Source organism: Mesoplodon densirostris, chromosome 8, assembly GCF_025265405.1.
Source record: "Mesoplodon densirostris isolate mMesDen1 chromosome 8, mMesDen1 primary haplotype, whole genome shotgun sequence".
Lineage (NCBI taxonomy): Eukaryota > Metazoa > Chordata > Mammalia > Artiodactyla > Ziphiidae > Mesoplodon > Mesoplodon densirostris.
The window spans coordinates 12,347,830-12,371,181 of NC_082668.1; the positions used below are offsets into that span (position 1 = coordinate 12,347,830).

Here is a 23,352-nt window from a genome sequence, read left to right on the forward strand (position 1 = left end):
TGCTGTTTGGTGGTTAATGGTTCAGGATGTTTGCCAGCTGCCATGGTTTGCTGGCGATGTCAAAACCTTTGTAACTTCAGACTCAAGAACCCAGTGCTTACTTTCCCCTTTATTAAATGCAGGTACCATGTTTAGAAGTTCATTTGTTCCAGTCCTCCGTAAAAGTTTGCTCTGGACAAGGTGTTTTGCTTTGTGGAAAGAACTTTTCCATTTACCAACATTGTGTTGTAAAAATACAGCAATTATTTATCTCGTGTTTATGAATAAGCATTTGGATTTGGCTTTCAAAACCACATGGATGCCTAATGAATATTACTTGCTAGTTGTGACTTTTTTTTGTGCCTTGAGCGTTGTGTAATATTTTTTTGCCCCTGATGAAACAGGCAGTTTTGGATATTAAGGCTTATTTTTTTCATGATCCCCCATTGGGCCTCTATGAGTCATCTTCTGGGCACAAACAGAAGCAAATATATAATTGCACAGCCTCTCTTATTCCACAATTATAGGATACAATAATTTGTAATATGCACTGAGCATTTTTGCTAAAGGAATTTACAAAAACGTCTTCAAGATAATCCCTGAGTCTATCTGAAGAGTTTCAAAAATTCCACTTCCTTGGACATTTTAGGCATCTTAGATTGGACTATGTCCTATCTGGCTAATTGTGGGCTTGTTACCATTTGCATATGGTAATTTAACTTTCCCTCCCCTGCCACCATTTCCTCTTTGCTTTACTCCTGTAAAACACTATGCTCCACAGGGAGATCTTCTCCATGCTCTGTGAGGACCCAGAGGGGAGGGATAGGGAGGGTGGGAGGGAGACGCAAGAAGGAGGGGATATGGGGATAAATGTATACATATAGCTGATTCACTTTGTTATACAGCAGAAACTGACACAACATTGTAAAGCAATTATACTCCAATAAAGATGAAAAATAAATAAATAAATAAAATATAAAACAAAAACAAAAACACTATGCTCTTTCTGTTTCATTTCCATATTTCTGGGAGTATATAATTTGTACACATAAAATATCTTAGAAAAGATGCATATCATCACAGCCCTTTGGTAGCCAAGAAAGGGATCAAAGTAATAGCCTGATTCATTGTAATTATTGCTATATTAATCAAAATTTAACCCCATAAGATATAATTTCTGTCCAAGTCTAAATATTCACAGATGTTCAAACTTCACATTTTTCCAATATATACAACTGTATACTGAGAAAATATTTAGGCTAAAATAAGACTGTTTACTATTTTGAAAAAAAGTATGGTGTTTTTCATTTATGATGTTTTTTATGAAAGTATTCATCATGCGTGTTTGGTCATAGTGGTAGACTAGTGGTAGAATTGGTTTTTCTAGCAATATAAAATATTTTTACTTTTGTCTGTATTTCTTCAAGTGTTATTTAAAATTATTTGTGCAGTAATAAACCATTTCATTTATATGACATTCATCCAGCAATGCCATGAAGGTAAATATAAAGCTCCTTTCATACATGAGTCATGAAAACCGAAGGATGGTTTTCTGAAGTCAAATCAAGTCTATGAATAATTAGGGAAGGAAGTTTGCTCTCTCCACTCTCCAATTCATTTTATCTCTCTATATGTATTTATTTTCTTTCAAAATCAAAGCAGCAAATAATACTTTCGACATATGATATGCCAAATTATAAAGGATGGATGCATTATTAACTACAAATCATATTAGAACTTTAGGAATAAAAAACAAATACAGTATTTGCAAAGTATATTTTCTGTGTTCAGTGAATTTTGATCAACTTTTCCATCCAAAAATGTTTCTTTTGTTTATGCCTATATATTATTTTGTCTAATATTTTATCAGAATACTTTTTGAATAGCAGAGTTCAGGGGAAAATGCTTTTTGGGGGGAAAATTTTTAACAGTCTTTTCCAAAGTATGTTTCACAGGATGTTAAGAGTCGTTAGTATGAAATAAAATCTACATATTTTCTGATCAGAAGTTTAGGAAACACATGGTTAAACAAAATGTGAAGGCTCTAATGTCTAGAGGGAGATATTGCCTAAATGTCATTGGCCACAGAACCTTCTTTCTCCTGGAGCTCCTGGAGCTCCTGTTCTATAGAACACATCTTGGAACTGTGGGCTTATTGCATGCCCAGGACTGGGTCTGCAGAAGTGGCTCCAGCCATCCTGTACTACTGCTTCTTACTCTGTATATTATAGGTCCCCCAAATGTCATATGACTTGGAGTCATTGTCATGACCCATTAATTGCAGCACTTTATAACTAATCAAATTTGTACTTCTTACACCTGCCTTTCATCATTGAAAGCAAGCACACAAGCATCTAGACCTCTCTTTGGCTACTTGGGGCTGCCTTCTCTGAAGGCTATTAAGGAGAGGAACCATTATATCTTTTTTTTGTTGTTAAATGATAAATCTTTTATTAGAAGAATTTCATTCCAGGGCATTGCATGGTTCTGCAGATGTTTTCGCTTCCCTCCCTAGCAAACTTACACACGTAAACCAACCCTTTTAATAATGAACCTGGGCAGCAAAGATGAATAAAAAGCCTTCTTGGAACCATCACATCTTAAAGGAGACAATTCAGTGCTTCCCTATAATTCTATCTGAATTGTGGTTTGGACCATTGAGTCTGAATTCACATTGCTATTGTAATGCATCGATAAGGATATAATTGATCAGTGAGTCATCTGATTTCAAAACTACCTTTCCTATTAATATTCTAAAGGTAGAATATATTGTTTCATCATTAAACCTTTGGGTGTGAAACACTCAGTGCCCCCTTTTTGGATGTCAAGACATTGACCTCTTGTAGGGTTAATGTTTACAAACAGTCGTTGGAAACCTTTGGGCAACAGTGATTCACCACAGGGATGCCAGTGGTGAATGACAGGGATATCCAGGGCTGTTTCACCACCTTCCATGGAGCATATGTTTTGATTTCAGCAAGGTCATCGATGCCAGATTTTAACATCAGCACTTTCTCAGAAGGATGAAGCTGGTGATTCACCTTGGCTTGCACCTCAGACACTTGGGTATAGGATAAGTGATTTCTTAATGATAGTTCAGGGGGGCCAAATCTTTTATCTCCCTGAGTTTATTGGCTCTCTTACCATTGATGTTAATTGGCTGCTTCTGATGGAAGGGGGCTTATGTTAAGTTAAAACCAGAACGTGAAGTCTCTCTCTTGATATGGACAACTGAAAGTAAATGCCATGAGATCTGTGAATGGACGTCGTGTTGTAAAGCCGTTCTGCCCACTACTGATGTCTTGAAATGTAACTAACTAGAATTTTAGAGATTCGACTCCTTTTTCTCTCCTGGGTACATACGTGATGATGGGAGGGGGAGATCCATGCTCTTAAGGCATTAGTGTTGTAATGCTCAAAGGCAAGAATTTAAACAATGGTTATTGGTATGGGGCAATAGTATCAACAGCAATGAATATCAATAGCAATGCTGACAAGTGTATATGGGTGGCACTGAGTGATAGGGAGAAGGTGTTAGGGGAAAGGGGGAAAAAATGTTGGGAGGAGGAGGGAGGAAAGTGGAAAGGATGAAGGGACCGAGTGCCCCCAGTAACTGCATCCAGTGTCATCCAGGCCTCGTGCCATCCAAGTTCAACTAAAAAAGTTTTTTGGATTATTTTGATTAGTGAAACCAGTAGTATCCTCTACCGTACAATGGGGAACATACACTCAAGCTAGATAGCATTTTAAAGGTCACATATATATTTTAGAGTTTTCTGTAGACAGATAATTAACACAATGATAGCTCTCCATTTGAGCCCTTCAGATCTGTTCTCTCCAACCAGAATCATGTGCACAAACTCAGGTCTGTTTATATGTAAGCTGTGTAATATCTTAAAGCTAACGTCATTGTTTGCCCCTTCTCAAAGTACAGGCTGTTTTGATCTACACAGGGAATATTTTTTAAAAGTGGATGTCTAAGAATGTAAACAATTGGGAGGGGAGATGCAGCTGTTTACGATTTACTTTTTAATCTTCTTTCTCTTCTCTCGTGGCTTCTAATGTCAAAGACCTCTCTTTACCTATTCTAGTGTATGGCTTATGGCTCTGGAAGTATACTTTTTCTGGTTTTTATTTTGGTTTTCTAAATAAAGGATGGAAGGACTGAAGGAAAAGTTGTCAGATAAAAATAGCGCTGCGTCTACTAGGTCTTGAGCTACAAGCATTGGGCCAGAAGAGCTACAGTCCTAGGTAAAAAGCGTTTCTATTTTATGGGGACAATAAATGTCAGGCCTTGCTTTTTACCTTAGGGCTCTGTTTGTGTTGTTTATCAGAATCAACTACTCATACCCAGTTGCTGTGTCTACCACTGTCTAGAGTCTTCAAGGAATGAGAGATTTCATATTTAGTGTTTTTACAGGAGGGCGCGAATTAAAGTATAAAAAGGTGCTTTTATGATGGCAATCTCTTTTGCAAACTATTTTCCCTAAGTGAATGCATTTCTGATATCCAGGTCCCTATTAATGTGAAATGTTGTTTTAGCTGATTTCGTTTAGATTTATCAGAATGGCATTTACTGTGTAATTTCTCATTACCCTTTGTAAACATGAAGCTTACCCCCCATTTCCTTTCATAAAAACAACTTTGTATATTCCAGTGGACTTGACTTAGATGAGAGGTTTGACAACACTTCCACCCATGCTTTTTATAACATTGTCTATACATTTGTGGTCAAGAGCATGGCTTTGAATCCCAACTGCCCCACTTACTAGCTTTGAAATCTGGAGGAATTTGTTCGTCCTTTTTGAACCTCAATTTCCTCATTTTTAAACAGGGATAGTAATACAATCTCAGGATGGTCGTGAGGACTAAATGAAATAATGCATAATTAAAACCCCTAATACAGGGCCTGACATGGAACAAATGTTGGCTGTGTTGTTGATGGAGACGCTAAGTGACTGTGATGTGTTAGTGGGTTTGGTAAGTTTATACACCACACCGTCACCCCAGGAATGGTTTACTGAAATATTTAGGGAGGGAGGAGAAGACAAGAGTTTGTATTGCTTGTATTGTTTGAAAACAGTTATAATCAATAGTAAAATTTCTGTATTCTCTTAGTCATACTTGTAGCATTAAAAAATGGGTTGAGTTTTTTTTTTTTTTTTTAGCAAAAGGGGATAACACTTTTAAAGGGTTAACAACCCCCAGCTTTACTCACTGCCAAATGTGAGGGAAACCTCACAAAAACTTAAGAGCCCAGTTTCTCTGTGGCTGAAATTACCCTTAATTAAGTCTTACAGACCTTAGAATATGTGTGTGAGTACATATGATTTTCCTGTAGATACTTTTTTAGACAGTACAGTTATTGAGAGCCAATTATATACCAAACACTGATACATCAAGTAGAGAGTTGCAGAGAAGAAACCTCAAGAACTATTGGGGAAAGGATATTAATGAAATGGAACTTTTCACAGTCTCAGAAAATTAAACTTCATGGCATACGTGGAGTATGGTGTAATTCTACCACGCTTAGATATAGTTTTTCCTTTCAGCTAGTGAAGTATAAACATTCAGGTTATAAGAGTTAGGGGTGCTTTATACTTGCTAATGACAATCCATTTTAATAATGGATCAACTTTTAAAATTGTAAGTTCAAAGCAAAATAGGAAGCGCCTTCATACCCAGTGTTAAAACAATTGTAACTCAGGCAGTAGTCCTTATTTGAGACCAGTGGTATCATACAATGAGTGTAATTGCTGGTGTTTCCTTGACAACATTTTTTTTTAACATCTTTATTGGAGTATAATTGCTTTACAATGAATGGTGTGTTAGTTTCTGCTTTATAACAAAGTGAATCAGTTATACATATATATATGTCCCCATATCTCTTCCCTCTTGCGTCTCCCCCCCTCCCACCCTCCCTATCCCAGCCCTCTAGGTAGTCCTTGACAACATTTTTTGAGGTACTCCCCTCTGCAAACGTGTCCGCGGCATGACTGAGAGCAGAGAGCTTCAATGTCAAGTACCTTCCTTCCCCTTTCTTTCCTCTTCTGTGCCCCTCCCATTATGGTTTCTGGTGGCTTCTAGCTGCTGGGTAGAATGAATGAATTGTTCTGCGTTGGCTCAATTGTCAGGGTATGTGCCATGTGTTTTACAGTCACCATCTCTTTTAATCCTTGATACAGGCCAATGAGTTAGGCACTTTTAGTGCCATTTTACCAGGAACTGCAGCTCATTGAGGTTGATCAAGTGCCTGAGTCCCAGTAAGTGGCACTGGGGGAGCTAAGCTTTTACCACTGTGCGGTGCCCACATGGGTCCAACAGCGAGTGTCCTGCAGGCAGTTTCACTTCCTGTTGTAGCCCAGAGATCTTTGTGAAATGTGTCCCCACTCTGCCCCACCTGGGTAGGGTAACAACTCATGGGAATGGCACGGCGTGTGAATTGCACTGCCCAGCCAGTGATTTCGGAATTAGCTCTTGCGGGTATCTCTGGCCACCTCATCATTTTCCTGCTGTTTCCTAAAGCCATTAGAAATGTATGCTTGTCTTGCCTGGGCTTCTGTTCCAGACCCAAAAACTTGTACCTCCTGGTCAGAGCACAGGGTCCTGCCCAGTGAATGAAATTACCATCTAATAATGAAGGCTTTTGCACTCCTGTGAAACTTTATTGATGGGGAAATGGAATCTTGTAAACTGACTTCCTGATAAATCAGACTGATGGGCACGCTCTCGACTTGGGGCTGTTTGCCTTCCTTTAGAGATTGGGACCAGTTTGCTACCGCCTGTTGAGTTGAATGGAAATTATTAGCACCCACAGACTACCTTTTTTGTGCTTATTTTTCGGTCTTTTCCAAATTTTGATACCTTTAAGTCATGATGGCTTTGCAGCTTCCCCTGTTACTACACAATGTGCTGCTTCTAGATCTTCCTCTGCACACATTGATGGTTCTGGGGTGAGATATCTGCATGTGGAACCATCCTTGTTCTTTTTTTTTTTTTTTTAATTTATTTTATTTATTTATTTTTGGCTGTGTTGGGTCTTTGTTGCTGCGCGCAGGCTTTCTCTAGTTGTGGCAAGCGGGGGCTACTCTCTGTTGCGGTGCATGGGCTTCCCACTGCAGTGGCTTCTCTTGTTGCGGAGCACGGGCTCGAGAGCACATGGGCTTCAGTAGTTCTGGCACACGGGCTCAGTAGTTGTGGCTCATGGTCTCTAGAGCACAGGCTCAGTAGTTGTGGCGCATGAACTTAGCTGCTCCGCGGCACGTGGGATCTTCCCGGACCAGGGCTCGAACCCCTGTCCCCTGCACTGGCAGGCGGATTCTTAACCACCGTGCCACCAGGGAACCCCATCCTTGTTCTTAAGAAAGATTTTAGAGGATGAATTAATACTCATGGGAAGCATATTTTGATATTAGTACTTTTGATATTTCAAAGTTAAAGGTGCCGTAGATGGTTATAATCATTGCATTGTTATGTTGATTCTGCTCATTTATTTGAGATAAAATCTGAGTAGGCAATTTGGTGGCTTTTAGCACCTGTGGGTCCCCTCAGATAATAAAGATGCAATGTTGGGAATTAACCTCTGATTTATGCCTTGTGGTTTATTTGGTAAAAGACAGCAGAGGGCAGGATGCATACATTTCATTGAGTTAGGGTCATGCCCGTTTATTTTGGTTCTGTCATCTGTGAGCTAACACACATGGCCCTACTCAGTTCCTCTTGACCAAAACTGCCAGACCTCAAAGTAATCAGCAGTCATTTTTGAAAGAGATAGGAATGTATTGGGTCACAGTTTCCATCCCCCTTTTCCCAATCCAACAGTCTCTGTCTCCGATGGCCTGAACACTAGACAGGGTACAAACCCATCAATGTGGAGTCTCTTAAGGACATCTACAGTAACTCTTGTTATCTTCCCCAGTGTCCTCTCTGCAATCATCCAGATCCTCTGTGTTGTTCCAGGGCCCTGGAGGCGGAGCTTTCTTATTCTTCTCCAGTTAACTCTTCTAGAACCTTTTCCACCTGGAAATTTTCCTTCGTGTTTCAATTCAAAGCTGTTTTTGCAATTTGAGCTCATTTACCCTATGGAGATGGAGAACAGATGGCTTACAGGGTAATCCTCCTTATAACTCCCCAACTAAGCCCTCTTATTATTCTTTTCTATCAATTAAATGGTATGTTTTCTCTTTTAGGTTCTTTACTCCTTTGCTACTCAAAGTGTGGTCTCAGATCAGCAGCCCTGGCGTTACCTGGGAGCTGGTTAGAAATGCAGAATCTTGGGTCCCGCCCCAAACCTAGAGAATCAAAATCTGCATTGTAACCAAATCTTCAGGAGACCCTAAGCACATTAAAGTGCGACAGGCACCACTTTATTTTATCTCTTCGTAATTTGGTTATTATTTTCTCTGTGCTTTTCTCTAGTGTGCCTTAACAGTGGAGGCCAAAGTCAGACATGGTATCAATACTACAAGAGTGGAAATATTTTTAGCAAGTGTTTGTCTATCTCAATTCCCGTGAATATTTTGAACTGATGATGTTAAAGTATTTAAATATTTTGAACTAGATGTTAAAATATTTTGAACTAAATCGATGTGTAATCTTCATTTACAATAAATGTCTAGTCTTCAGAGACTTTGGGGGAGGTCCTTTTCTGCTGTGTCTTGACATCCGTCACCTAAAGAATCCCCTCACTGTAGTTGAGTGATTTGGCTGCCAGGAATCTTGCTTTGCACTTATAATGAATACCACCCTGTCTTATTCTTCTATTGGGATCGTTTTGTTTTTCTAAAGAGTTGGGCTCTTGAGATTTTAATGAGTCATGGTTAGAAAGAGTGCTACTTTGGGGGTGGGGAAACTCCAAGTCTCACCCCCATGCTGCCACTAACCAGTTTCATGAGCTTGGGCAACTCATTTAATGATGATTTTAACTCTTATCTAACCACACAATCAAGAAAGTCCTGATAATACTAGGCCTGGGACTGCTTTGATTGTTCTGTTCCTATTAATCCATGAACCCTTTATACAGTGACTTAGTCATGGAGTGGAAGTTGCCTATAGAAATAGGAATGGGGCATCTAAAACAAAAATTGGGATAATTGTCATCCAGATAGGTATTTTGATTAGTCACTGTACGAACCTCCTTACCACTTTGATAGAACTCTCAGGTGGGAAAAACTTGCTAAGTTGATTTCTTTTCTTTAATTGAAGTATAGTTGATTTACAATATTGTGTTAGTTTCTGGTGTACAGCAAGGTGATTCAAATACATATATATATATATATATATATATATATTCTTTTCCATTATGGTTTATTACAGGATATTGAATATAGTTCCCTGTGCTATATAGTAGGAACTTGTTTATTTTATATATAGTAGTGTGTATCTGCTAATCCCAAACTCCTAATTTATCCCCCCTTTTCCCTTTGGTAGCCATAAATTTGTTTTCTATGTCTGTGAGTCTGTTTCTGTTTTGTAAATAAGTTCATTTGTATCATATTTTAGATTCCACGTATAAGTGATATCATATTAGTTGAACTTTTGTTGAGTTTTCCTTCTGTTTCTTGGCTCTATCCCTGGAAGAAGTGCTCCTAAACCACTAAATGGTCAAAGGCAGGAGCAGAAGGCCACCATGGGGAAGGGTCCCAGTTTATTCACTCATGTCCAGTGGTTCTCAAGTCACCTTCCTATTGACTTTCTCTAGCTGTGCATTAGAATGGGAAATTAGCAAGGATCTGGTTGCTCTCAAGTCTTGCACCTCTGTTGAAAGACTCTGGGAGAACCTTTATTTCTACTGGAAGTTCTCTAGGGAGGCTCCAAGAAGAAATGGTATGTGGTAAGTAAGTGGTTGTGTTTCGAGGCCCTCTTAGGAACTGTGATGGTTGGGAGTGAAGAGAGCTGAGAATGGGAAGACAGGAAGAAAGGAGCATCTCTGAAGACTCTGTCTTGGCCTGGACCTTGACCTAGTCACGTTCTTCCTTAACTTGTTAAGGGAAAAAAGCATGGAGAAACCAAGCAAACAGGTAAGCCATTGTCCATTGGTGACACGGTTTTGCAGAAAAAATGTGAGGCAGTTTCTGAGCAGAATTAAGCAAAACTCATCATAGAGCTGTTAATTAAGTGTTAATTATAGCCTGTTGCTGGTGGGTAGTAATATTGAAATTGTGTGGTTCGGTTTTATTTTGAAGGCATTTTGTCAGCGGCTCAGGCTACAGTCTGGAAAGAAGAGAAGCTGTTGTTTTCTTTGTGTACCTTAGGACCACATCAGCTTCTGTGGCCTGTATTGAAAGAGGGTCTTTTCTTATCACCATTACCTTAGGATTCATTCAGAAGAACTTCATATCTAACTACCTGGAAATCAACTTGTTCTCTCTGTTCATTGTCTAGATTTTAGGCTTTCGAACACTGTATCCTCTCATCGATGATGGTACAAGTGCAGTGCCCTGCACCACAATCCCCCACCCCGACCCTGCTATTTTTCTTCAAGTTTAAGTTTAGGGAAAACAGACCTAAAAGTGTCTTCCTGGGAACACATCTTATATTTAGAAATTCCAGTTGCTGTTTCTATCTCAGTCTTGTATTTTGACTATTTTTTTTGTAATAAATCATCTTCCAAGGTGGGTATTTATTTCATCAAGTGAAAGGAAAAAAAAAAAAAACCATGTGGGCAACAGTTCTGTGACTTAGGAGTAGCCTCTTAGAGAACAAAGTCAGTGGATTTATTTTAAAAAGTCAACTAACTCTGGAACCGAGGGGACCTAATCCTTATTTTTTTTGTTTGTTTGTTTTAACTCCCAGACATTTAAAGGGCAATGAGCGGGACTAATAATAACAAGTAACATAAGGAAGGTGTCTTCTGGTTCACAGTGTCCTTCTCTTGTTATCTCATTGAGTTTTGCAAATGATCGTGAGGACAAGGTATTTTCTTCACTTTATTACATTTTGGAGGCAAAATGAGGTCAAATGCCTGGTCCAAGACCATACAGAAGGTCCTGGCTAAGCTGGGCAGAGATACAGACCTGGAGGTGATCAGTTGTATTTCCTTGTGGGGTTGATCTCTTTTCTGTGGTCAGAATAGGGGGAGCAGCACCACACCCTGCTAGTCTTCTCCAAATTCTGTTGCTTTGGCCTCATCAATCCTGATATTCTCCCCGCTTCAGTCAGTGTTTTGCATTGCATCCAGAAGTTTCCTGTTTTCCTTTGGAGCAGGGACATATGAAAACATGGGGCAGATTAATCAGATTAACCAGCTGTCTTCTAGTAAAAAGGTCGTGAGGGAGGGGGATGCAGTAGAGGTAACTTTCCATCAGTGGTAAATGGGGAGGCACCCACTGGGACTCTGAGGTCATGGTGTGACAGTCAGCCATAAAGCAAGCCTCGGAGCAGGAACACTGCTTCCCTCCTACTCTTCCCTAGAAGAGTACTAGGGAAGTGATGTGAACTTTTCTGGATGTGAACTCCAGAAACAGCTGACGAGTGTGTGCATGGCTTCCTCCATTTTCTCAGCTACAGGCAATAGCTCTGGAACATGGTTTCTCAGCCTCAGCACTACTGACATTTTGGGCCAGGTAATTCTTTGTTGTAGGCGGCCACTCTGTGCACTGTAGGACGTTTGGTAGTATTCCTAGCCTCTACCCACTGAATGCCAATAGCATCTCTCTCACCTTACCCCAACCCCAGATGTGACCACCAAAAGTGTTTCCAGGCACTGCTAAGTGTCCATCGACAGGAGAAATTATTCCCACCCCCTCAAATTGAGAACTATTGCTCTAGAGACTTTGTGGAATGCTTGGAGGCCAGAGGGTCTCTTTTATGAGAAGTGGGTTTAGCCCCATGAGCACACTTCAGCTGAAGTCCCGATGACCCCTGCCTGGGACTCCAGTGGGCCTGGGGATCACCTTCACAGACCCCATTTACCTCGCTTGGGACTGTGATCCCCTCAGTCACTGATCAGTATTCTTCATAAGGGTTCCTTAGTTAAGAGTTGTCACCACCTCTTTGTTAGGATTTTGGCCCAGCTGTCCTCAGACTGCTTCTGGTTCATCCAGGCAGCTAGCTCAGTACTACATTAACATGATGCGCTTAATTCAGCATGCTGGTAGGGAACTTTTTAGCAAATGCCATTTTCCAAGTCAAAAAGGACAAGGCCGAGATGTCAGATAATGGAGAAAAGAGGGAGGAACAGGGGACAGTGAAAGTGAGACTTGAAAGGTGAAAGCGAAGGACCAGGAGCTTGGGGTCAGTGGGTGAAATGTCAAACCCTCTTCATCAACTGGAAGAATTTGCCTCCTTATCTGAGACAAAAAAGAAGTGTTTGCAGTTAGTTAGAAATCTGCACCATTGTCTGCTTCAAAGACCTTAGAGATGTGAGCGATGTATACATTATCAATTATTTCAGATTATCTTTCCGATTTCTTCCCCTCCTTTTCCAGCTGCCAACGATTAGATGTGTGCATCTGGCAGCAATTTCAGTTTTTCGTCAAGTTACCCAGGCAGCACTGGCTGGCTGTGCCACTCTCCTGTTCGGTTCCTTCAGATGAAAGATTGGGGAAAAGAATTTGGAAACAAAAGCCACCCAATTCTTTCCCCGACAATTAGAAACATGCTTTGGCACCTGGCAATTGTGCATAAGAACCTCATTGAGCATCCATTTAAGCCTATTCATGAGAATTCTTTGTAAATTCTTTCCTGTAGCATTATAAGTCTTTCATTAGCCGACTTTAGAAAGGGTGGGGGTACTTCAAGCTTCTAATTTCTTCCGGGAAAGCAACAGAAGAAGTGGCCTTTCCGTGATATTTCTGAGGATGGCATTCACTGAAGAACTGCTCAAAGATCTGCTAACGCTCTCCATCCTGATACTTAACTGGAGCTGTGCCCTTTGTAAATAAGCAGGTGTTTGTCTAAAATCGTGTCACGGGGTCATTTTTAGCTTTACTACTACTACTTTTACTACTTTTACGTTTTGTTCTGGCCTTGCCCCCATACCCACCTCCTTTCTGAAATAACTTTGTCTCTCTTCCCAAGATACATCCTAACCTTGGCTCTACCTTCAGTCCTTGGCTGCCCTCTGGTCTGTGGATTCACTGTTGCTTGCTCTTCCCACGAGGATGTTTTGGGCTGGTGTGTATTCAGGTATCCGGAGAGGATATGAGATCCGAGGATTTCTAGTTCTTCATGACAGTGGTTCCAGTAAGGTTTAATGATGGAGGGCTTGTTATGTGTGAAACACAATGATGAGAACTTTTCACATATTATCTCATTGAACTGCAGTGATAACCCTATGGAATGGGCACCGTTAGCCCCATGTTACGGGTGAAAATATTGCGATTTAGGAGGATTGGTAACTTTCCCACAATTACAGAGAGAAGGGTAACGAGAGTAGGGATAATGTACATTGTCAGTCTTTTTTAAAATCTTAACTTGGAAATAAGCCCTGAGTTAAAATTGATCAGTCTTTAAAAAGCATTAACAGCCATGTAATGGCTCTGTCTTCATTCTCAAAATAACCTGCCTGGACGGGGTTTCCTAAATTACATTTTAGAATTCAAAATTGCTTACAGGTTACTCACGTATCACTCAGGTAGTGGCAACCCAAGGGAAACACATTTATTCTGTTACTTTATTGTAAGCAACATGATGCTCATCTTTAAAGTAACCCAATTATTTTAGAACCTCTGGCCTTCTGTAGTCTAAGGTGGATGGTACAGTTTTCCATCTTCCCTCACATTGACTTTTGTTTAATTATTGCTCTCATAGCCCAGAGATCTTTATGCCTTGCATGTCTTTAACAAGAATTCTTAAGGTAAAATGAATGAGAATTGTGGGTTGAATACATTTGAAATACGCTGCCATATACTTACATAATATATTTATGATCTGTTTCAATGGGTTTCAGAGAGCTTTCTTTCATGATTTAGACTGCTTCAGAAAAAAGAAAAAAAAGGTGGGGGGACAGCTCACTTAACTTCAAAGACTCCCAGATGAAATTCTTCCCAACATTCCCCCTTGGTATACTCAAAGCAAGAAGGAAGACAAAGACTAAAACCTTGTTGTTTGTGATTTATGCTGATGCGTTTAAGGAGATGTTAATTAGAGGTGTGTAGTAGGGAAAGTTTCCTTCTGAGCTTGACCTTCTTACAAACAGCTGGGAATGGCCCTGTCCTGTGTTAGGCCAGTTTAATGACCAAAACACTTACAGGAAGGAGAGATCAGGGCCACATGGCTGAGGTACCTCGTGGTTCCTTTGAAAGATGCTTGTTCAGTTCAGTACATTTTTCTTGCATTACCAGGTGCTTCCATAAAGTCAACCACAACCTGTATTATCGGGGACTCCGACTAAAACTTGCAGTAAGTAGGAAATAAATTAAACACTGGTTTTCCCTTTGCTCCGGCTGCCAGAAGTGATGTCAGTGGCGTTAATGATCCTTGCCTCTGCCCTCTGCAGATGGTAGGGCTGTCTGTGAGAACACTTGTTCTGTGCTCTGTTTCCTGGGCTGTTACAGAAAAGCTGATGATGGTAGATGAGAAACAATTGAGCAGCCGGACAATTACTCGAAGGTAAAGTCAGGCACTTGCTTCCTTCAATTTATGAGATGACTCCGGGGAGTGAGCAAAGAATGAGACCTCTATGAAGTATTTAACAGAAAAAGTAAGGGCAAGGGGACTAGGTCTGCTTGCTTTTCCTTTTGCCTAATTACGGAAACAGTATTGCAAACACCATGTTGTAAACGAAGCCGTGATTTTCATTTAAGTCTACTAGTTATCAGAGCCAGACAAACAAAACCTATGTCCTGTATTTCTGAACATCACCAAAAAAAAAAAAAAAAAAAAAAAATAGCCAATGTGAAATTACAATATAAACCTCAGAGCTGGGATGGTACTTCCTGGAAGGCAGGAATAAACTGCAGAATTAGCTCCCACAAAGGCAGGAGAAAGAGCGACTTTTATGACTTGTCTCCTCAGGTAGGGAAGATGATGTCCTGTTATTTTCATGTCTTCAAGCAACAGGTTTATTTTGGTTGAGCTCTGTTAAAATGAAAGCTTCCTGTCTCCCAGCACATGTGGTCTGACGTGAAATGTTAGAGGGATTGTTTTTCCGAGTTCCTCTACCTTGACGATCATGTATGTGGGGACTTGTTAGAATTTTGGCAGAAGAGAGATCTGAGACATTTGGATTTACATTTTGGGGGGAGACCGTTATGGTATTGACCCCCACTTGCTTTACCTTTTAATTACCTTTTGCTTTATCAGCATGCTCTGTCTTTACTAAAAAGAATGGGCAATAACTGAAGTGTATATTCTTTGGCTTAAAAGATTTCTGAATGTTTATTCAGATTTCCTTAATAGATCGTTGACAGAATACTTTTCATTGTTGAGAACGATATGTTGTTGTTGTTTAAATCTATCTTCTCCGTAAATCCCTAACTCTCTGCAAAAGTTTCCAGACCCTCCTTCCTCTGCCCTTTGGCGCTGACAGCCTTCCCCGTGCTGGACCACATCGGGAGCCCACAGGCGTGACGGTCGGCTCCTTGGGCCCTCCCTCTCCTTTCCTTTGTGTAATATGTGTGCCTGTCTTCATTAGTGGTCTCCTGAAGTCACCAGCCCTGCCAGAAGGTCTTTCCCTGGGACAAAAGGGGAACTGGAGCGAGATGGCCTCTCACATGTTGGCAACTCTCCCCGAATATCCGTCCTTGGCAACTCTGCGCTCTGGAAGGGCTGGCCAGCAACCTTGTTATTTTCACCAACCCTCCCCCATGTGACTCTCACCAGGCAAAACTGCTATTTAAGCAGCTCCATTAAAAAGCTCTGGCTTGGCCGGTTGGTTACCCTTTGCCATTTAATACCATGAAACCAAGTCTTTTCCAGCTCAGTTCTGACCTAAGATGTTGGTTTCCTTCCTTTAGCTAAAACGGCTTTCTCCTTTCAACATAAAGTAGCAAACATCTTGGGTCTTACCTCTAACTTGACTTCTTTAGTTCAATCCTAACTAGATTTTTTTTCTTTTTTCTTTTTGGTGATTATGGTCTGAAGGCTTTAAAACAGAAGCCTTTTTCACTACTTAGAGCTGTCCTTTCCCAGAGTCTCAGCTTGCCCCCATACCTCCCAGCCATACCTTGTGAAGAGCAGAGAAATGTTCCCCTTGGCCCAAACTTCAAGCTCTCTGGATTTAACTTTCTTTTCTTTGGGTGATTACCGTAGCTAACAGAGCTGGGCTGGTAATGCTGCTTCCTCCCTAGATGCTACCATCAAACCCACATGGTAGAACCCAAGCTGTAAGTCAGGAAATTCCTTTCATAAGGGGTTTCACGTTCCCTCAGATGGATCCATACTTTCGTTTATCTGTCGGTGATTGCATCGTGAATGGTAAAATAAGGAACACCTACACACTACCAGGACTATAAATGTATTTGATACTGATGATTTTTAAAAAAATTACTGGGCCTGTTTTTCAGGTTTCAGGTACGCTTAAAAACAGAGTACTTTTGCAGTGTGTTATAAGGTGTTATAGGTAAGCATTCTGGAAGACTTGATCAGCTCTAAATTAGCAGTACCATGAATTAACTACATTAGCGTCAGTGCGGTAGCTGAGGAGATGAACGGTGCTCATGGTTAGTGGTACGCAGTTGAATATAATTGTGCGAAATAAGAAATCAACAGACCTGGGAAGACAGGGTATAGGAAGATGTCACAGGTGCTGTGTTCAGCATCCTGCAAGGTGCAGAGTTCCCTACCGACCTCTCTGCGCTCACATCCCTTCCACCTTTTTTCTCCCTCTGATCCCAGCCAAAGGTAACCTTTTTCTCCTCTGAGAGTAGTCTCCCCCCCACCCTCCTGGCTCTTCTGAATACTTTGCCTGTGCCGTTCCCTTAAGGACTTATGCTTTTGGAAACTAAACCCAGGAAGCCAGAGGGGTTTTTTTCTGCTTTCAAATTGTCATACTTCCCCCCCATGCACAATGAATTGGGAGGATGGGAAAGAGTAGAATACCAAGAAGGTTTAAAATGTTGGTTAACATTTTATCTTCTCATCACAGATTTCTCATCACAGATTTTTCAGAATGGGAAAGATCTAAATGTGATTAAAACATTATTTCCTCGCTACTTAAAATATTTTTGACATTAAATATGGAATATTAAAAGTTCAAATCCTTTAAGTAAATAATGAAATCAGAACCATAGCTGAATAGCGGTTTCCCTTGGGTGACAGGAATTATAATGTTTATAATGAATTATATGTTTATTCCTTCTTTACATTTACTGCCTCATAAATTTTCTATATTACGCTCAAGATTTTTTTTTTAAGTCACAGCTGTTTATGTTAAGGGAAAGAGAAATGTGCAGTTTTGACACATTTCTTCAAGTGGAGGAATTTATTTATATGAATTTTTCTAGTTGAATCTACAATATAAGATCTCAAACAATGATCTCCATTGAAGAAAAGTCATTACTATAGTTACTTTTTTTTTCAAGCATAATTGGATAAGGAAGAGTTTCTTTCTGGCTACATTTTTATACATGACAACAGCCAAGCAACTTACAATATTATACTCCCATCTCCTTAGTAAAAGCAGAAACCGCCAGTAACGTTCTAACCAGGTATTTTAACTATGTTGTGCTTAACTCAACAAAAGTTAAATACAAGATAAAAACTTTTAGCCAATGGGTTTGACTAAAAATGCATTGCTGAAAGGGTGTGGATCCTTCTCTTGTACTTATATCATAACCTTATGCTGTTTTCAGCTGCTTACTCAGTGGAGACTAATCAGTAGGCTGAGATAGTGTGAAAGGAAGCGGAAGCTTTATTTGTTTTTCAGCTCTAGCCGGCATAGTTTAAGTGGGTCGAGTCCAGAAGATGTAAATTCCTACTGGATACAATAATGCAATAATCCATAGGTCTCAAGCAGCATTGCCCAAGTGTTGACTTATTTGATAATGCTTTAAAAATTACATTTTTCATTACTGGCAACAGGATTAGGTGGGTTTTATCCTGTGAGAAGACACATGCAGACTGTAGATGCTGATGTGGTGATGAAATTTTGTCAAAATGTAATTTCCTGCTACTAAATCTTGTGACAGGTGCATCGTATTTCTGGGTTCAGAAGTTATTCCCCAGTGATGTAACTAGAGAGAATGTATAACAGGAACATCACCATTTGATATTTGCACAGCTCTTCTCCAAGGATATGTTTTGCTTTTTCCGTTTCCAGTTTATGAGCGCTACAAATGAGTTTTTGTAAAACATCGTAGCAATATTTGCCTCATATGGTTGGTTGTGAGTCGATTGGAGTTGTATATATAAAGTGCATTAAACACACATTGCCCATGTCTTCTTTTCCAGCACGTGCGTTACAGCCTTTATCATTGTATTTTTTTTTAATTTGTCACTCAACAGATGTTTATTGCATTTAATGACTGTGGGAGGCTAGTATTGCTTTTTTTTTTACATATTCCCAAGTTACAAAGATGTATGAATATAGATTATACTGCATGCAAACAAATATACACGGTTGCCCTTCGTCAAGTAAGCTGCTTTATTCACGCACAGCCCTTCTTGATTGCAAGTGTGTAGAGGCAGGCATATAGACAGATGAACTGAAGTCCCATGAGGCGTCTGCTAAGGTCTGTGTGTAATGTTAGGAGAGTTCCTTTCCGACAAAACTCGTTACAACAATGGTAAACAGCTATGGTTTGGGAACTTTAGTTTTTGGAGTTCTTTGGCTTTCGATAATACCTCGCTGGGAACCATTATCCAGCTTAATCAGCTCTTTTACTCACCATATTTGTCTCTCAAAGCTTTTTGGCTGTCTCCAAAGATCAAATGTGCCCTCAGACGGCCAAACTGGCTGCTATAGAGACCATTCAAAAGAATATGCCCAAGGCTGAGAAGGCAGTTGCAAGAAAGAAATGGGACTTGAAGAAGGCATTCCAAAAATGCTTCGAACAATGGCTGCATGATTGGAATAAGTATGCAGACCCCAGGGTGGCTGCAGGAAGGAAGAGTCCTCACTGAGGATGTCTGTTAAAACTCTTTGTCGTTTACTCAGTAGCTAAACTTTATGTACAGACACAGACACACACACACACACCCTTGCACAAAGATAAACAGTTGTGAACTTCATACTCTCTCTTTAAATTTTTCCAGGCCTCTATTGTCTGTTTATAGCTTCTGTTCCCATTTCCTCTATGTCAGCCTTGCCTACCACTTTCCCACTTTAACTTTTTTCTAGACTCCTAAGTTGATGGTGCTGGTAGGTAGCATTAGTGGCTGAGACATATGTTGATCAGGATTTACGATAAAGACTTTGAAAAGTATGCCGAGATTTTGGAGTGGAAGGTATATGAAGGAATTGTTATATCCTTTTATTTCCTGCTCTTTGAACATACTACTTGTGGAAAATTACAAGGATGGTTTCCGAGTGGCCCAAAGCAATAGATTTCAGCATCTGGCGAAGCCATGTTTTTTTTTCTCTCCTTGAAGGGCCCCCAATTTCTGCCCTTCTGCATCCATGCAGGTTGGCACATGTGATGACACAACTGGATATAGTTTGTTCCTGTGCTGAGCTGCTCATTCAGCTGTTCTGGATGAGAGCCAGACGTAAAATGAAAAGCACATTGTGCATCCTTAACTTTTCCCCCATTTTACATAAATTGGCAGTTTGTTTGTTTGTCTCAAGCCTTTGTAATAAAGTATGGCCTTCCTACTTAATTGTAGGCCCAGATGTATGAAGCTGTGTTAAGCTGTATGTAGATATCCTGGTAGGAACATTTTGGTAGATTGCAGTATGAATTCAGGAGAAACTTGAAAGTAAGTAAGATCTCTGGGGTTTTTGAAAGGCCAGGTTTTCTTTCACTTGTAGCTTTCACAGTGAATCCTGTTTCTCTGGCAATTAGAGAGATAAGCCTGGAGTGCTCTTTTTGTTTGTTTGTTTTTTTAAACCTTGGTGTCTCTATGTCAAGGCTTTATTTGTAAGTAGAAAAATAGACTTTCTCTGTCATTTAGGGGCGGAGTTAAGACTGTGAAATGAACAGAAATCTCCTGGTAAAACTGAGTCCTTATCTGGTAAATTTCAACTTCCCTGAAAGCCATTCTGTAGATGATGAATGCTGGCTGGTCCCAGCCATACTCTCCTTCAAAGAGGAGAGGCAGAGAAAAGAAAGAAAAAATTACGTTGGTCAACATTTACCTCGTGTGGATTTTCTAGTCTATCGCTGTCCTTGTGGCTGACCTGGATCATTACTGCTTGCGTGTGGATCATATCACAAAGCATGTCCTTGTGGTCCCTTCACTTATTTAAAGACATCTTGGCCTGTCCTTCAAGGTTCCTCACCACCCACCCCAACCTGCGTTTGTAGACGTCACTCCTCCTACCCCTTTGCTGATATCTTGTGCTCCGACAAAACCACATTCCTCACTTGGCCTGTCCAGGGCTGGGCTCTCATCCCACTGGGCCTCGTTTTGTCCTGTGCCCCCAGTGGGAAGTGTGCCTTGTCCCTTTCATTCGTTCTGTTCATATTTAGTGAGTTCCTGCTAGGTACCAGCCCTTGTGCTGGGCTCTGGAGATGCAACACTGAAACCCCATCCCTGTTTCCACATCCCCAAACTATTCCATTTCTGCCAAACCAAGCCAAGTGTGTCAACGAGGTGCTTCCTTTACTCTCCTAGCTAGAAGTGTTCTTCCCACCTCCATACCTCCAGAGCTTTTTGCTTATGTGCATCTATCATGGTATTCACCCCGTTTCTGCTTTGCATTCCATCTATCTGTGAATGAAGCTTACCTTCCTTGCTAGAATTTCTAGAAAGCAGAGCCTATAGCAGAATTCACCTTTGTATCCTCCATAGTACTTAATGCAACCATTTACTCATTCAACAGGTATATTGATTAGCTACTCTGTGCCATCTACTGCTCAGGACATTCTATAAATATTGATGTTTATAGATACCTTTTGGATGCATGAAAAATAGGGACCTCAGAAGGATTTTCTAATGTTAAGACTTGAGAGCAAAAGAGGCTTTATGAGGTTGAAAAGGTGTCTCCTCTCTGGAGGGGAATGGGTAACAGCCCTTGAGGTTTGACTTTTTAAATTGCATAGAAGAAATGTTGTATTTCTGCCAGAATAACTTATTTCTGTTAGACCTAAATCGGAACCCCTTTCTTTAGTTAATGATTAACTAGGTCTCTTTTGCTTGGATCTCCTTTTGCATCTAAAATTCTCCTGTCAACCAATGTCAGGTTAAAAACCGATTTCAGATTTTGTAATGTTAAGCCCTGCAACTTCAAATTCTAAAGTCTGTAGTTGACTTTTAACCAAAAGAAGATGAAGCCTAGCCTGACTGTAACCTGCTTACCATATTTTGTAGTTGTTTTACACAAAAGCTTCAGTGGACATTTTTGTTTTGATCATAAGAACATCAAAGTGTTTTGTATTTTTGTATTGCTAAACTTCTGAAACCTCCAAATCACATCGATTGGTTTACTGACTTAATATTGGCTATTTTGAGTTTGTGATTGCTGTAGACTCTTGCATTTTGAAAGAAAGAAGTTAAGTACAGTTTGTTGATTGTACTGAAGTACTCAGTACTGCATGTGCCTGTAGCTTCAGTTTACCTGAAGCTGCCCCTTTTAAAAGGTGCTGCCCCTTTTAAAAGAAGAACCCTGGGCTTCCCTGGTGGCGCAGTGGTTGAGAGTCCGCCTGCCGATTCAGGGGACACGGGTTCGTGCCCCGATCCCGGAAGATCCCACATGCCGCGGAGCGGCTGGGCCCGCGAGCCATGGCCGCGGAGCCTGTGTGTCCGGAGCCTGTGCTCCGCAACGGGAGAGGCCACAGCAGTGAGAGGCCCGCGTACAGCAAAAAAAAAAAAAAAAAAAAGAACCCTAAAAAGCTATCAAATGTGCGTTTTGAGATGCCCGTGGTGACGAATTCTTTCGTTTTCCTTTTCAGAATGAAGACCTAAATGACCTCAGCAAATCCTCCTTTAACTCATGGGTACCCAGACTCTAAATATTTCATGATTCACAACCAGGACCTCACATCTTCCTCCTCAGTAGATGGTACGATGCACCCATTTCAGTTTGTTTACTTTACACAATCCTCAGGAGTTTGTTGACTGAACTGCACGTTCTATATCGTGCCAAGAAAAAAGCACTGTGACACCAGAACAATGAGTCTGCATAAACTTCATCTTCAACCTTAAGGACTTAGCTGGCCACATGAGCTGATGTGCCCCCCACCGTGCCACAAGAGAATGGGTTTACGCTCATTGCATTTACAAGACACATTTCATCTGCTGCTGAAACCCGTGTACGACAGAGCATCATTGTAAATTATTTCATACAGAACTGTTTGCTTTGGGTGGAGAGAGTATTAAATATTTAACATAGGTTTTTGATTTATAAGTGTAATTTTTTTAATTAAAATGTAACTTTTCTTACAGCACATCTTTTTTGGGGATGTGGAACTGAGGTATACAATGTTCTGTTGTAAAGAGTGGAGCAAATGCTTAAAACAAGGCTAACAAGAGTAGAATAGGGTACGATCCTTGTTTTAAGATTGTAATTCAGAAAAGTAATATAATAAGAATCATAGTGCCATAGATGGTTCTCAATTGTATAGTTCTATTTGCTGATACTATCTCTTGTAATATAGCCCTGATGTTGAGCTGAGATCCTTACAAGAATTGATCTTAATTTCGTTCTTTTTTTTTTTCTGTAAGGCAATAGGCCATGTTAATTAAACTGAAGAAGGATATATTCTACTGGGTATTTTCAAGTGTCAGCTTAAAATTGGCAATTGAATGGAAACAAAATTACAAGAAAAGGCAATCAGTGTCTTCCATTGTATATACTGTAAAGAGGAGGCGACATGGGTGATCCCTTGGAATCAAAGGCTCTCTTTGGAATGAACAATGTGGGTGTTTGTAAATTCTGGAAATTTCTTTCTATTCATAATAAACTAGAGACTGTTGATCTTTTCTTCTCCCCTCCCCCACTTCTGTAAGCTTCCTGTTCCATTGCCACCATTTTTTTTTCTGTTGCACACATTAGGATCTTTCATTTCCTGCACTGTCTCTAGAAAGATGTAAGACAAGTGAATACTTTTCTTTCATTTCTAACCAGAAATTAAAATTCCAGAACGTGTTTTTTTATCATGACCAGGGCTACATGTCACTTTCCTTAAGACTCTTATCTCATGTTTTCTGAGAATGTCCAGTGTTACATTATTTAACTGAATGTAATTTGGTCCATTTGCCCTGGTGGCTACTGGCCTATGCGTGATTAGTTAATAAAACCCAGGGCACAGAGAGCACATCAAAGCATAATGACCTGCTATGTAAACATCTAGCCAGCAGTGAAAATGTTAATCCTTTTCTTGTTTGGAA

General features: G+C 40.3%; 1 protein-coding gene across 1 annotated transcript in view; it reads left to right on the forward strand.

The window, feature by feature from the left end:
- Positions 1 to 22,945, forward strand: part of IRS1 (insulin receptor substrate 1) — a 61,727-nt gene extending 38,782 nt beyond the window's left edge. Inside the window, exon 2 of the mRNA XM_060106048.1 lies at positions 21,915 to 22,945. The gene's annotated coding sequence lies outside the window, so the exon portion shown is untranslated. The remainder of the gene's footprint in view (positions 1 to 21,914) is intronic.
- Positions 22,946 to 23,352: the final 407 nt, after the last annotated feature.